Source organism: Cydia strobilella, chromosome 2 (genome assembly GCF_947568885.1).
Source record: "Cydia strobilella chromosome 2, ilCydStro3.1, whole genome shotgun sequence".
Classification (NCBI taxonomy): domain Eukaryota; kingdom Metazoa; phylum Arthropoda; class Insecta; order Lepidoptera; family Tortricidae; genus Cydia; species Cydia strobilella.
Window position 1 is genome coordinate 29,959,914 of NC_086042.1, and position 15,859 is coordinate 29,975,772.

At 36.9% G+C, this 15,859-nt stretch overlaps 1 protein-coding gene, 1 long non-coding RNA gene and 1 other non-coding gene across 6 annotated transcripts in view; all 3 read right to left on the reverse strand.

The window, feature by feature from the left end:
* LOC134754755 (uncharacterized) overlaps nt 1–5,826 on the reverse strand; it is a 104,687-nt gene extending 98,861 nt beyond the window's left edge. For 2 of the 4 annotated variants that reach the window (XM_063691104.1, XM_063691097.1), the window contains exon 1: nt 5,510–5,819. The gene's annotated coding sequence lies outside the window, so the exon portion shown is untranslated. Of the gene's footprint in view, nt 1–5,509 lie in introns of all 4 variants that reach the window. The other 2 variants (XM_063691112.1, XM_063691122.1) reach the window with 2 other exon arrangements.
* Nucleotides 5,827–8,403: 2,577 nt separating this feature from the next.
* On the reverse strand, nt 8,404–8,522 carry LOC134755517 (5S ribosomal RNA). The gene has a single exon (XR_010129063.1). It is a non-coding gene; the product is annotated as a 5S ribosomal RNA (ribosomal RNA).
* A 551-nt stretch (nt 8,523–9,073) lies between these two features.
* Nucleotides 9,074–11,656, reverse strand: LOC134755247 (uncharacterized). The gene is made up of 2 exons (XR_010129023.1): nt 11,124–11,656; nt 9,074–10,914 (listed from the first exon to the last, which is right to left on the reverse strand). It is a non-coding gene; the product is annotated as an uncharacterized LOC134755247 (long non-coding RNA).
* Between the last annotated feature and the right edge of the window lie 4,203 nt (nt 11,657–15,859).

Consider the following 15,859-nt stretch of genomic DNA (forward strand, 5'->3'; position numbering starts at 1 on the left):
TAGGACCATTTTACGGTATATTACACATCACACCTCGTTTTCTCATCCCGCTCACAAGCCTCAACCCATTTAAACAAGACTCACAGGGCACAATGATCAGATCGGATTGTGTAACCTATGATTCTACTCCAAGTCTGTAAAATGATTTAACGTATAATAATTCATAATTTTCTTCATTTAGATTAGAGCAAAGAAGGACCATTTTACGGTACATTACACATCACACCTCGTTTTCTCATCCCGCTCACAAGCCTCAACCCATTTAAACAAGACTCGCAGGGCACAATGATCAGATCGGATTGTGTAACCTACGATTCTACTCCAAGTCTGTAAAATGATTTAACGTATAATAATTCATAATTTTCTTCATTTGGAGCAAAGTAGGACCATTTTACGGTACATTACACATCACACCTCGTTTTCTCATCCCGCTCACAAGCCTCAACCCATTTAAACAAGACTCACAGGGCACAATGATCAGATCGGATTGTGTAACCTACGATTGTTCCGAGTTTCACTATGAGGCCATTACTCATAGGCTAGTCTAAACGTATGTGATTACAGTTACGCCATTTTTAGGAAGTACACAGGTCATTTACAATGGTGTTTGCAAACAGTAAGATGATGGGATGTAAAGATAAGTTTTTTTGTGAAATTAGATATAGAGGTTATAATATAAATTATAATGGATTGTGGGATACGTGGGATATTTGTTTTGAGATGGACTGGTGGCTTCGCTTGATAAGTGCTGAAAGAGAATGGCCGTAGCTTAGATCCACCGTATGGGAGATCGAGAGAGCTGGGTGCATCTTCAAGCACTATATAAGTATATATACACACACTGCTCGATCGAAGACTGTGTTAGTGTATATTATAATAGGGAATATTACGCGAAACTCTGCGTAGGGCGCGCCAGGGCGCCCCTACCACAATCTGAGGGTCTATCGTGAAACAAGAAAATTTCTTTATCGAACATCTCTGTCGTTCTTGCATATTCGAGCGATAAAGAGAAAGATAGCGAATTTTCGGATTGGCGTTTCCCGGTAGGTCCTCTGTAAGCAAACCGCCTTGATGCATCAATGTCATATTTTATTATCTCTGAAAACTTGTCAAAAACCTGTTAAAGGTACAGTTATGGATGGTATAGAAAGGATCGCAATCTCTTATGGCAGAATTGTTGTAAAAGTGACCGCGTTAAGCTTTAAATAATAGTTCCTAATCTCTCCGGTGGCGCTAGTTAGGCTCTGGGACATGAGTATAACATGAACCATATAAGGCAACAAATAACCCGGCCAAATTACGTAGGTTGTTTTTGGTAGTATTTCGGTGTATGGTGGCGCCGCCTAATTACTGTTTTTTGATGGACACTTTTCATACATAGAGATTTGGCTCCTTTATACAGTCTCCATGGGTACAGTAGTAGTAGTTACCTATGGTTTACTAAAAAGGCTAGTCCTGCACTCTGGTGGCAGAACATTGCAGTAATATCCCCTATTAATGATTCGGTGTTTAAAATGCTGTCATTATGTCATTGTTGTTATGTTTAAGATTAGTATATATAAACATTAGCTCATCATTAAGCTATATCAGGTACTTACATATTAACAACTATTGAACTATTGTCATCACATTTCATTCAATTTTATGCTAAAATAAATTTGCTTTACTCGAAAATTTCTTATACGGAGTATAATCGCCAAAGAATAGCCCGGAAGAAATAGTACAATCAAGAGTTGCTTATTCAAGGTACTCCCCTTCACAGACAAGCAATAGACCGGGTTCAATTTTATTTCCCACGAACTGACAAAAGGGCTCCATCAAAAACAAAACACTTTCGGACCGTAGGCGGAGTCCTTTGACCTCGCAACCAGAGCAATTGTACCGTGTCAGTTATAAATTCCTGGTATCTCTATCTTTGAATAGCTATTGTGAGGCTGGGAGCCGTGGGAGAGCGTGTAAACATTGCAGAGGTATTTAGTGAGCAATCGGCTGTTAACGACGCATTAAAATGTTTTGTGACAGCTTCTTAATTGTTTCTGTCTTGTTGCAAAAAGAAATACAGCAGTATTTTTATTTATTAACATGCTTTGTTTAAAAAGATCTCATTCACTATTAACAGCAACAGATAATTATTATAAACAAAATAATAATTAATTTGGCAATATGGTTACCCTACTGTCACAAAAATTAAGGATCCATCTATCAATCAACGCGTGTTTGTAATCTGTATAGATTACAGACACGCGACGCACGAAGCATACTCGTAATATAATAACGGGGCCCACTGACTATCAGTCCGCCGGACGATATCGGCCTGTCAGTTAGAACAAAAACTTTAAGGGGCCCACTGACTATCAGTCCACCGGACGATATCGGCCTGTCACTTAGAAGTTAGAACACGAATTTACTTAATCGGTCTATAGTTATATTATATCAATAAAAGTTAAGTATGCAATGAATTAATTGCATGCGAAATAATTTTGGTTTGGCTGCGTAACCAAAAAAATAATACCGTAATAAATTTGTTTAATATTTAATTAAAACTTTCTATTAGAAAATAAAGGAAACGTAATTACAACAACTTAATTAATCCGACAACAAAATATTTTAGCATGTTTTATTAACGCGATTCACGCAGTAAAAAATATTAAATTAATATAAAATCATCTACTAGATAAGTATGTAGTAGATAGATAAGTTACTTTTCAAAGCCCACCAATTAAGCTTCGGCAAATTAAAAGAAGACTTGTCAATGAATTGCAGAATTTGGGAGCGGCGAAGATGTGCCGAGATAATCGCTGATTAGCATATGTACGTGAATTTATTTAAGGAGTTATGCAAGGGAAAGTTGTTTGAGCTAAGCCGAGCCTTGCAAAATATATTGTTTAACGTTGCGTGCCGGCGTGACTACCTATTTGTTAGGGTTTTATTTTACATGATTTTACTACCGTTGTGTAAGTGTTAACATAATATTGTGATAACAAAGTCATGGTAGTTTTATGTTCGACACGTAGCTTTTAGAAAAGTTATGAGGTTATGCCAGTGTGAAAGTTTTTCACTAGCATTTAATAAATATTTTAAAATTCTTTGCATTAGGCTTACAAAATGATGATTTGATGATGAAATGAAATAAATAAATAAAAGAAAATGCTATAAAACTCCCGTGAGACTCAAACATATTAGATTATTTTAAACCGGGTCACTCACGTATTATTAAGTCGAATAGCTCGACATGTTTCGGTCCAATTTACGAGGACCGTCCTCGTAATTCGACTTAATAATACGTGAGTGACCCGGTTTAAAATAATCTAAAAAAAAAACCTTATAAAATTGACTACCTTACCTACTATAACAGAGCCCTGTCATGTACAAAGACCCTTTTGATCGACGTTTCTCTAATTATGAACAAAATTATTAATATAATATTTGATTAGCCAATCCATATAAGTCAGCTGCAACCTGCTACAGTTACAATTCCCTTTTAATTAATTAACAAATTACCAATTAAATACCTTGACAGACCCATACAAACTCCAACTCCATTCAGTTTCATTATGACACTTGACATTTGTTGACGCAACGCTGACCTTAATCTACCTGTAATGGACACCGTTCTTCAAGAACACCTGTTCCATTGATAAACACTAAACAGATTCGTAAGCTATTTTTAATTGGCAATTGTATTTTAATAATAATGAAATGTCTGCATATTCTTTTACATTAGTATTTAACATGGATGAATCATTGTCTAACTAAAGTAGGTATGGTAAGTGTTAGTATGTGTATATAGTAGATGGTATGGCCACATAATGAGACGTTTCGAAGATCACGTGGTCAGGAAGACGCTGGCAATACCATGCACCAGAAAAGGTAGTGGAAGACCCAAAACCACTTGGCTGGCTACTATCCCAGGTAGCATTTATACGTCATTATGACGTCGCTGGCGTCTCTTTGCTACCAGGAAACCCGCAACTTGGAGCGAGCCCAACTTACAGATGCGACAACCCAGGACGGTCTGTCCTGTGACAAAAAGTAAACAAACTATACCAACTGATGAAAAGGCGCAGTTAAAGGGTTAAATAGGTATTTTCCGTTGGATATATGGATATTACGTATCATTTTATGATTAATATGTACCGTTTCTGCAGTACAGTTCCATAAGTCTCGTAAAATAGGTATTGAAGTAGAACTGCGTTACTTTGTAAAATTGAAAAATTAAAAAAAAATGTTAATTAAATTAAATTAAATAATTATTTATTTCAGAAATTCAATTTCCATAATATATTGGTAACTTATTCTATTAACTCTTAACCTATGGTTAGTGATAATATCTATGTATGTAATCTAATGATATTATTTTCAAAATTGCTTTTTTGGGGTTATATATGAGGATACCACGTATCATTTGTGGTATATTGTGCAAAAAAAAAAAATCTGCCACATCGTACCTGGGGGAGTCCAAACTGGGTATGTTTTGAAAATTTTCATTTCATTTATTCCTTTATAAAACATAGTTTTACATGTCAAATACAGTATTTCATATTTACAACTATTTACATCTAAGTTACATAGCAAAACACATCAGTATGAATATAATATTAGGTATAAGATAATTATGTCAGGTAGGTACAATTATTATTTAAAATTTATTATTTATTCTTTTTGTTTTTATTATACCGTTATGGATCAATGCAGATCTGAAATAAACGATTTTTATTTATTTTATTTATTTAATAGAAATGGCTGAAATGGAATGATGAGGTATATTTTTAGAATCGCCTCAAAAGCCCTTTCGTATGATACTACATACGATAGGTTTTTGAAAAATATTTTTTTTTCCATACAAAAAATAAATGTTTTAGCACTCCCCTCCTACACATCACGCAAAATAGGCACATTGGATGTCGAGTTGCGGAAAATGCCCAGCAAAACTAACTAACTAACTACTCCCCTCCTAAGGGATTTTTTTTAGGAACTGCAGGTCAAAAATCTTGTTTTGACCTCTAGTATGCGTGTGCCAAGCCGCTAACCTGTACATCGAATTGCGGTTTTTATATGCGAACGGCTAACACTACTACTTCTCGTCTACTGAACAATTGAAATTATTATAGAAAAACTCAAGATTTATCTCTTTGGAAAACTACGAAGGTGGCACATACTTTTTTCAGGCGCGTTGTTTCATACGCTACTATTGATGCTGACTCCCCATTCGAGACTGTCCTTGTTTTTGAGAATTTTGAGAAGCCGTTATGGTCACCCTATCTATTGATCACGTATCAGTCGTATCATTTTGAAGATCACGTTTCTTTCTGTTTCCGCTTTTCATAACAAACGTGATTCTAATTTAAAATGAGTTTAGTGTTTTGAAGTTTTGAGCCTTTTAAAAAGTTTATTATTATTATTAAGGTTCTATAAACCTCTACGGCTGACTTTGAAATCTCAGGTAGGTAGGTAGTTGGTATTTTATTTTAAGTTAAAGTTTCTTAAAATACTTAATCATAATTCTTACCTTTCCAATTGGAATCCAATAAGGCACGAACAAATATGTAAATTATAACTCACTAGACCAGTTCCTAATGCAGGTAAACAATCAGAAAATTATGCAAGTTACAAAATATCCAGTCGATGGGACCGAAACCCGTTTCCGTGGTAAATTCCAATACACTTGGCAGAACAACAACAAATCCACACACTAAAGTTTAAAAAAAAGTTAATTTAAAAACTCAAAACGTCAACGTTTTTGATGGTTCACGAGAAACACCGTTCTATTTTCAAAAACATCCACAATATTGCCTTTCTACGCGCATGCGCTGTGCGTTCGCGGCTTTCGTCGGCGAAGGAGCGACTGTCGGTTGAGAACCAATCGGCGCGTTGCATTCTCCGAAGATCGGTGTAAGAAAACAAACTTTGATTTTACAACTGAACAAATAGAAACCAAGCCAACTTAAACCTTATTTCCTCGTCATAAAGGTGCTAGATCAGTTGGTGAACAGCAAATAAGTATTTGCTTTAAAGTACTATACAAACGAGTTTGAATGGTCGTCGGCTAACGTAAATAAGTATTCTCAAGCTATACATTCTCGTAAAACCGGCTTATACTTACCTTTACGGTTGTCGCGCTATTTTCACATCAATTTACAAGTGCATAAATATGATATTGGCGTGAATAACGTCCATTAAGGAGGCATCTACTTGACTTTTAAGCTACCTTACTGCGTTTGTCATAGAGTGGTTTTTTGCGTAATAGTTACTTAAGTGAATGGGGGACATGATTTTTCAAAAATGCACTTTACGGCTTTATATTTTAGGTTGAAATTACTTTGGAGTTTTTGAAGAAGTTGATCACCTCAGAAGAAATGCTATGGCCTCGCGTGGTATGCGAGGGTTGGGTCGAAATTCGAATGCAGAATTTTAACAGCTACAGGTACCTATTTTCGAATGACGTAATTGTTATTTTCACGCTTATTCCCAGACCTCAAATATCTATTCCATCATTTCCATCTATTCTAAAGTTATAGACAAGCATAGGAAAAACTGCTACTGCTGTCTGTACCTCTCCCCGCTACCAACTTAAAAATGCGGTTGAAAAACTGCGAAACTAACGCATTCCCATACAAATTGTTCCAGGAATCACTCTAGTGGCGCCCTGGATGGGTGAATAAATAACTTTGTCGGGCTATAGTATGACGTGACTTCCTTTATAGGGTGTAAAAATTGGGTGTCGCTAGCTGAATGCTAATGAGGGGAAAGGGTGTTAAAAGTATCAATATTGGTACAATGCGCTATAATGATAACTATTAAATTAGACATCATAAAACAAAACAGGTATCCAATCCAAATCCAATCAATCGTGCCAAAGTAGGTTCCGTTGATAGATCTGAGAACAGGTGAGGAAACCTGCATAAATCTTCGAAGAATTTTAATGCCGCCGTTGATTATCCCATGAAGCCATCATGAAGCACATCGAATTAACGCGTTACCCGGCGTTTCCCGTTTAGTGTGGCCCCGGCATTGGCGTTAAGGCGGTTCCCTGAGCCAGAAGGCGAAAAATCTCATTATATGATCATGTTTTTCTAAGAGGCGTTGATATTCGTAGACGTGGAAAAAATATATGTAGTTCTTGACTATATTATCTTTAACAACATAGCTTCCCATACACGAATTATGAAACTTCGCTCGATACAATTAATTCCCAAAGTAACCTCTAACTCTGACTTTTAATCCTACTTTACTCGGTTATTTATTATGTGATACTATAAACAAAAAAAAGAAGAAAAAACAATCTTAACATAAATAGTAATTTCATAGCTTTAGAATTTCGATATTGCAAGGTAACGTTTTTAAAATAAATAAAAACCGACAAAATTCGATCAAAATTGACACTTGGCGTGTATGTTCTTTCCCGTTCTTTCTTGCGAAATGTGACAAAGACAGCGGCAAACCGATGAAACGGCCTTAAGGGTTCCGTACCCAAAGGGTAAAAACGGGACCCTATTACTAAGACTCCGCTGTTCGTCTCTGTATGTCACCAGGCTGTATCTCATGAACCGTGACAGCTAGACAGTTGAAATTTTCACAACTGATGTATTTCTGTTGCCGCTATAACAACAAATACTAAAAAGTACGGAACGCTCGGTGCGCGAGTCCGACTCAACTCGCACGCGTTACTGGCCTGAATTAGCTATGAATCGTTTGTCTTTATCTGTCATTTTTAATTGTGTATTTGTAATAATGGGATAAAACATAATTTAACTATCAGGCCGAAGTTTTTATGGTTTTTTATTCTAGTTCTTATGCCGGGGCCACACTAACCGGAAAGGCCGATAATCAACGGCCTATACCGTTCCCGGCGTTTCCTGTTCGTGTGGCCCCGGCATAAGAATGTGTTCGAAACCCGAAAGCAGCACCGCCACCGGGCTAACGTGTAAATGGAGAGGCCAGAGCCTACAGTAGGTACTTATAAATCTTAATTATATTATACGTAGATAGGAAAATGATGATGATAGCCAAGTACTATTGATAATTGAGAAGTAATGTGTAATGGCGAGACGTAATCCTTAATCTAAGGATAACTTATAACTCCCGAAATAAATAAATAGTATTTTCCGCACCAACGCAAGGGAAATATCATCAACTGTAAAATTACAAACGAAAACAAACCAAATCAAAATTCAAAATCATCATTTAAAAGCTAAAAGCACTTTAAAAGTCATAAGGAAACAACTCAAAATTTTCATTAGATTAATTACTTTGCCTCACATGTGGATTAAATGCAACTTTCTCATCAGTTTTTGACTAATCAAGAGAGCCTTACCAGCTGGTGTGGTGAAAATAATAATTAAGGCATCCAGTAGCAAAAAAGTGGAACTAAAATAATTTAGTATTCAGTAGCAAAAGCAAAAAAGCCAACGACACGAGGTGTTCCCAGGCGGTCACCCATCCAAGTACTGACCTCGCCCGACGTTGCTTAACTTCGGTGATCGGACGAGAACCGGTGTATTCAACGTGGTATGGACGTTGGCGACAGAAAATGCAAATATTCCGTACACTATACTACATTCAGACTTCAGAGCTAAATACATAGTACTTTAAAGAGTGACTAGATGGCGCTGTCGACCAGTGGAGATTTGCGCCTCTTCCGCGGCGCCTAAAACAAAATAATTTCACTAGATGGCGATGGCGATGGCGATGGCGATGAGAAGAAAAATACGATGAAGTCTTTTTGGCTCTTTGACGCCATAAACACCTAAAGACGTAAGTAGTTATGCCCACAGCGCCAAGAACGCTTATAAGTTATATCGTGCAAGAGAGACCAAGGCCTAAAGTTTACACATTGGCTCTCATAGTTTTGTTATGAAAGTGATATTTTTAGGCCGGTTGGAGACGTCCGGTGACGATGTCTTATCTTGGGATTACGTCAAAGTAGTGTCACCTAGACTAGGTCACGTTAGGTGACCTAGGACCTAGCCGAACTGAGAATATATACACGATTTCTAAAAATTAAATTTAACTACTAACGAGATGTGGTGTCGCTGTCATTACAATGCATCTAAATCTTATAAATAAAACAAACTTTTTATTTCATAATAGTATAATTCATCCAAATGTAAAACTAATATAAGCGCCATCTACATCCCACCACGCAAATAAATTGAGATCAATCCAATATACAACTACACCTAACAATATCTATACATTAAATATATAAAAACGCTATAATTTGTACTAAAACTATTCAATAAATACATTTATATGATAATATTAATAATACTTCAGTTACAATCAGAATTTTCATACAATTTTGTTTATATCTGTCCACATTTCAAAATATAATTCAAAACGATCAGAATGGTTAAAGAATCTTAATGTTAGAATTAGAAACTTAAGGCCTTAAGTTTGTGTATTGCATAAAATAAAGGTATTTTGTGGACAGACAATCTTTGGAGACTAGGCGTTAAGTTTTTAAGTACACTTTCACAAGATGGCGCTTTTATCAATAATGGAGCAGGTGCTTAACATTATTTGAGGCAGTTGAAATAAAGTCAAGTTGAAATATTCATATTTTACAAAAGCGCCAAGGTACGAAAGCGAATACCAATTTTCATGTACAAAACAAAGAGGTTTATTAAAAAAAATGGAAAACGCCCTCTACATGTGTCTTACATACAACTTTATTAATAGTTTTCTACGCACGTTCGAGCGTTATAGATAATATATCACCAGAATGCTCTCAAAATTCACTTGCTGTGGCGATAATTTTTACATCCGAATAAATATTGTCATAAGAGAAAAGAATTTTAAGAAGCACAAATGGGGCATTTTCTATGAAAAGGGACCTTATTGTCGATGGCGCTTACGCCGCACAGCGTCGCGTTGTATTTATATCGGAGCATCGTTTATAATGGCGTAAGCGCCATCGACAATAAGGTCCCTCTTTATAGAAAATACCACATATATTGTTATTGTTAAGCGCTACATTTTGCAAGTATACAGTATTTGACTACTTTCTTTTCTTGATGGACTTGAGGGCGGTGTTGCCCGTAGCCAATGTCACGTAAAAGGGTAGGAACAAAATAAATGCTCTTAGAGCACGACGCTGTTCGGTGGTTGTTGTAGTTGTCTCGTAAAACCGATAGCTGGATTTTACGAGAAGCACGTGGACTACCGGCCGTTGACTCCAAAATGGTGGTTAAACACGCTTTGAGATTAATTCTCCATTCACTGCACACTACCACATTAGATTATTGTATAATAAAGCTATCGATATTACACTTCAAACAATATGAATGAGCAAAAAACAAAGGAATTAATCACGAGGCTACTATCAAGATGGCGTTCGAACCGGAAGTCCTATTTGACTACTAATCAAACCAGTTTCTGTTTTCGAACTGTCAAAACGATTTTGATACTATGGAATTTATATGAAATACTAGCATGTGACGTCACGATCAAATTACCTACTCTTTATAGTTTTATACGGGGTTTAAAATAGAAATTGTGTCTTAACATAACTGCTGTCTACGTTTCTCTATTCATCTTCTGGTGCTTTATTTCATGCGTGGTGTATAATTATTTATTTTAAATACTGATAGATACCTACCCTATTATGTGAATGCCTGAAAAGGTAGTATATGGCGACAATTGAATCTTTTTACACAATAAATGTGCCATTTTCAACCAAAAGGGTACTTATTGTCGCTTGTCAGTAAGGCGCTATTTCCAAGATTCAATTAGAAATCAACCGTATCAACAAGCGACAATGTGGTACCTTTTGGTTGAAAACGTCACAAATGATTACGATATAGACTATAGCGTTTTTTTACAAGTGAATTTTGAGAGCAGACTAAACCTAAACACTAATAAATTCATGTCATTATAGATTAAAATTTAATACGTATGCGGCTATAAACATACCTTAAGATTCGCACTTAAACTATCGTGAGACATATTTCAAAATATTTATCAGTACGGTTTTTACTCACTATTATTTTTAGTCGCGTCGCAGTGCACGACGAACAACCGCCGCGGACACTCGTGCCTGAGGATGGATTCCCAAAGAATCCGAAACATGTCGCCAAAAGCGACTAAATAATAGTGAGTAAAAACCGTACTGATAAATATACCTTAAGATTATAAAGAATATCGAATCTGGACAATTTTAACCACCAAAGGAACCTAACTACTGTACTCAAAACACTAGGTATGATTATATAACATATATATTTGGACCAATTATTTAAGGCTCAATATACTAAAAGGTGCCATTTTCAACCAAAAGGGTACTTATTGTCGCTTTTCAGTAAGGCGCTATTTCCAAGATTCAATTAGAAATCAACCTTATCAACAAACGACAATGTGGTACCTTTTGGTTGAAAACGTTAATCACGGTAAGAGATTACCGCCGCCCATGGACACCCGCAACAGAGGGGCAAAGGTACAAAACTCAAAAATAGGTACCTAACTTGAAATTTTTGCCTTTTGCATGACGCGCATATAAACATATCAGTAAAAAATTAATAAAGAAAAAATCCAAATAAATATTTCTCAAAATTAATTAACAATTCAAGAGATTCGTTTTCGCATAACTGATTTCGCATTCGAAGGAACTGATAGATACATCTGTTATTTTTTTAATATTTTCCATTATAATAGCTTCTCCAATTGTCCACCATTGCCAGGCTTATGGTCACAACTTAAGACTGTGGTCACAAAATGTAAAGCTACATATGTCACGACCATGTTCAGTTCATTCTATTGTCAGAAAAAAAGATGTCCCAAAATGTCCGTTCCATTACGTCACGTTTTAGTGTGAAAAAAAATTTCACTTGTATGTGCGTGACGTAATGGAATGTACCTAGAATTTTTGGGACACTTTTTTTATCATCAGGATTGAATATGCTAGTCAGGTTTTCAATATTTATTTTAAAAAACACCCCCAGTCTATGTGTCGGAAGTATGGGTGTTGTTTGACTAATAGTCACAGCCGTGACATATCACGACCATGTTCAGCCGGGTACCCTCCAATCATTCCGTACTAGTGTCCAGTCTATGTCTCAGGAGTATGGGTGTAGTTTGACTAATTGACACAGCTGTGACATGTCACGACCATATTCAGCCGGGTACCCTCCAATCATTCTGTACTAGTGTCCCGTCTACGTGTCGGGAGTGGGTGTAGTTTGACTAATTGACACAGCTGTGACATGTCACGACCATGTTCAGCCGGGTACCCCCCAATCGTTCTGTACTAGTGACCAGTCTATGTCTCGGGAGTATGGGTGTAGTTTGACTAATTGACACAGCTGTGACATGTCACGACCATATTCAGCCGGGTACCCTCCAATCATTCTATACTAGTGTCCAGTCTACGTGTCGGGAGTATGGTTGTAGTTTGACTAATTGACACAGCTGTGACATGTCACGACCATGTTCAGCCGGGTACCCTCCAATCATTCTGTACTAGTGTCCCGTCTACGTGTCGGGAGTATGGGTGTTGTTTGACTAATAGTCACAGCCGTGACATGTCACGACCATGTTCAGCTGGATACCCTCCAATCATTTTGTACTAGTGTCCAGTCTATGTGTCGGAAGTATGGGTGTTGTTTGACTAATAGTCACAGCTGTGACATGTCACGACCATGTTCAGCCGGGTACCCTCCAATCATTCTGTACTAGTGTCCAGTCTACGTGTCGGAAGTATGGGTGTTGTTTGATCTCGTCGACGCCGTCACGGCCGAGACGTTCTGACGGATCGTATGTGAGTAGCTGTAAAAAAAATATGATAGTAAATTTATGTTAGAAACATTACATCTTTCTTAAGGTGAAGTGCATTTAGTGACTAACAAGAGGGACGCCGCTATACGTGAGACGCGATAAGAGAGATACATCCTATCGTTTCTCAAGTATAGCGTTGTCCCTCTTGTTAGTCACTAAATTAGGATAGTATAAAAAGCTCTTTAGAGAAGTTCAGCAAGAAGTTAAAATAAAAAATATGGCATTGTAGAAAATGTCTACTTTTCAAAAATCGTTAGTTTCAATCACAAGTTTGTGCATAATTCGTAACAGGATGTATGTATAATTGAATTTATCGTATGACATATACAGGGTGGATTTTCTTATTGGGTCAGTAAGGGCAGATAACAGATCCCGTGCTGCTACGCGAAAACGGTCTTAGAACACCTTCCCTCGATTTCAATTTTTTTTATTTTATTTTTTATTTTTTTTATTTAAAAGGCACACTAAACAGACAACATTCAACATAGTTACAAAGAGTACATGAGTGGTAGGTATCGCATAAGAATGCCATCCAAAGCAAGCATGCACAGCAAGAAAGAAATATAAGGAGCAAAAACTATCCTAAAACTATAAAAAAGTATCCTAAAACTGCTCAAAATTATACTAAATTACAAATTACAACATTTCGCAAATACTTAATAATTACATGTCAAATTGCGTACTATTATTGAGAAGTGTGATGATGGCCGAGAACCCTAAGAACCTGCCTCCTAAATACTGCCTGCCGTGAGTCGAAAATGTCAATATCTTTGTGTTTAAATACCAATTCATTATACTGGCGACACATTCTGACGATTGGATTGTAAAAAGAGGTATTATTTCTGTAGACCTGAAGGGCGAAAGTCTTAGGAGCACGGGATCTAAATCGAGGAGTATTGAACGTAACTAGGGATAGTAGGCTTGGCGAGTCAATTTTGTGATGTAGAAGTTTGTGAAGGAATAATAAGTCCTGTGAGAGACGACGAGATTCAAGAGAGGAGATGTCAAGTGTTTGTAGTCTCTGTTCATAACTATGACGCAGGAGATCACGTCTGTAACGATAGGACAAGAGCCTGATGCATTTTTTCTGAACTCGCTCAATGTTGTTAGAGTGTACTGAGTAATTAATGAAGATTGGCGTTAGATTTTGGAAAAAACATACAGGGTAAGGTAATTGTTGACAAACTTTTTTTTTATACCAATCGATCCCATTTATATCCAATTATAAGCTTGTATGGGACCAGTGGCGTAACTAGGGGGGGGCAGAGGGGGCAAGTGCCCCGGGCGCCATCCAAGGGGGGCGCCAAAATGGGCAAAAGGCAGCAGCAGGGAAACTTTTGTCAGTCGTCAGGGGGCGCAAATTTGGTGACTGCCCCGGGCGCCATTTCCTCTAGCTACGCCCAAAAATTAAAATTTTTAAATTGGCTACAAAAGCCACAAATCGAGGAAAGCTTTCCCCATGCAATTTGTATGAAAATGTAAGATGTATATGTACATGTCACTGGATTACACATCAAAAGAATAACGTATAATAGTTTCGCCTTTCGCCCTTCCCTAGTACGCGACTGTTTCTTCTGAAAGGATAAATTCTGTTATTACTTGTTGTATATACTAATACCAAAGATAGATATAACTCCGTAATAGATGGATACAGTCTAAGGAAAAAACGTGCCTCGAAAATCACGAAAATTTGATTCTCGATCAGATGGCGCCACTAGTTTTGGCCTACTCTCGTATAGAGGGCGTTGACTGTTTCGTTTGTTATTTATCATTTTAACGCATACCAGTGAAAGAACATGGGTCAAAATCATATAAAAATAATTAATGCAAATAAAAAAATCATTTATCCATATTTAAATACATTTTATCGTATTTTTATAAATATTTATTTTTAGTTTTAAAGTGTGTCGACAGATGGCAGTGAATTTACTGGGCTTACAAAATGTACTATGACAGTACCGCTCGAGTATAAGTTACTCTATGCTAATACAGACTTACCAACAACATTTTTATGGGCCCCAGGCCCGAAATAAATTAATATTTAATTTAATTTAATAATACGATAAATTGTACAAAATGACCTGTGTAAGCAGAGAGTCCTCTTCGACAGGTAACTCCTCCGGCAAACACAGCACGGTGTGGCTCGTGAACACGCTCTTGTGGTAGTACGACAGAGGCTGTAAATAACATTAGCGTGTTGGTGTTATACCATTTGTGGTATTTTCTATAAAAAGGGACCTTATTTTCGATGGCGCTTACGCCATTATAAACGATGCTCCGATATAAATACAATGCCGCGCGACGCTGTGCGGCGTAAGCGCCATCGACAATAAGGTCCCTTTTCATAGAAAATGCCCCATTTTAATAATTGTTTCCCATTAAGTTTTAAGGCATGTATTGTTTGTCCACATTTTCGTTAGTCATAATTTGGTTTTTCTCGGAAACGCGTAACTTTCAGGATTGCCATAAAACAAACCTAACCTAACCTATCTATAGGATAACCCGAGGAAAATCCTGAAAAGTTAACGGTTTCAGAATTATGGCTAATGATAGTCTGACAATCATTACATTATTATGAAATAAAACTATGAAAAACGGATTATATCGCGTCGCGCGTTTATCATCTCAAGATGATAAAGGAGCAAGCGAGACATAGACTGTTAGACCTTAGTGTTGGATGATGCTGGACATTCTGATGTTTTGAAAAGATGTGTCCCGCCGAGTTTGTTGCCGGTCCCATATTGGGATACCCTCCTACAATTTAGGAGGGAATTAAATCTTCTCGGGTCCGTGGTGTAGGGTTGGAGCCGGCGTAGTTTTTATCGCGTATATATATATAGGTATCTTTACTTGAAAATAATTATAGTGTATAACTAGCCTTATGAACCGATTTTGCATGTACAACCAGCCTTAAAGTTTGTAGTCTATGATTGTTCATTATTTTAGTATGTGGGTATTTTTGCACTTTGTAATTTTTCCTCAGTCACCCGTTGACCACGAACGCTGTAAAGGGTTCGAAACGTCGGGATGTATTATAAATTCAATATACGCGATATAATCCGTTTTTCATTACATTATTACTTTAAAT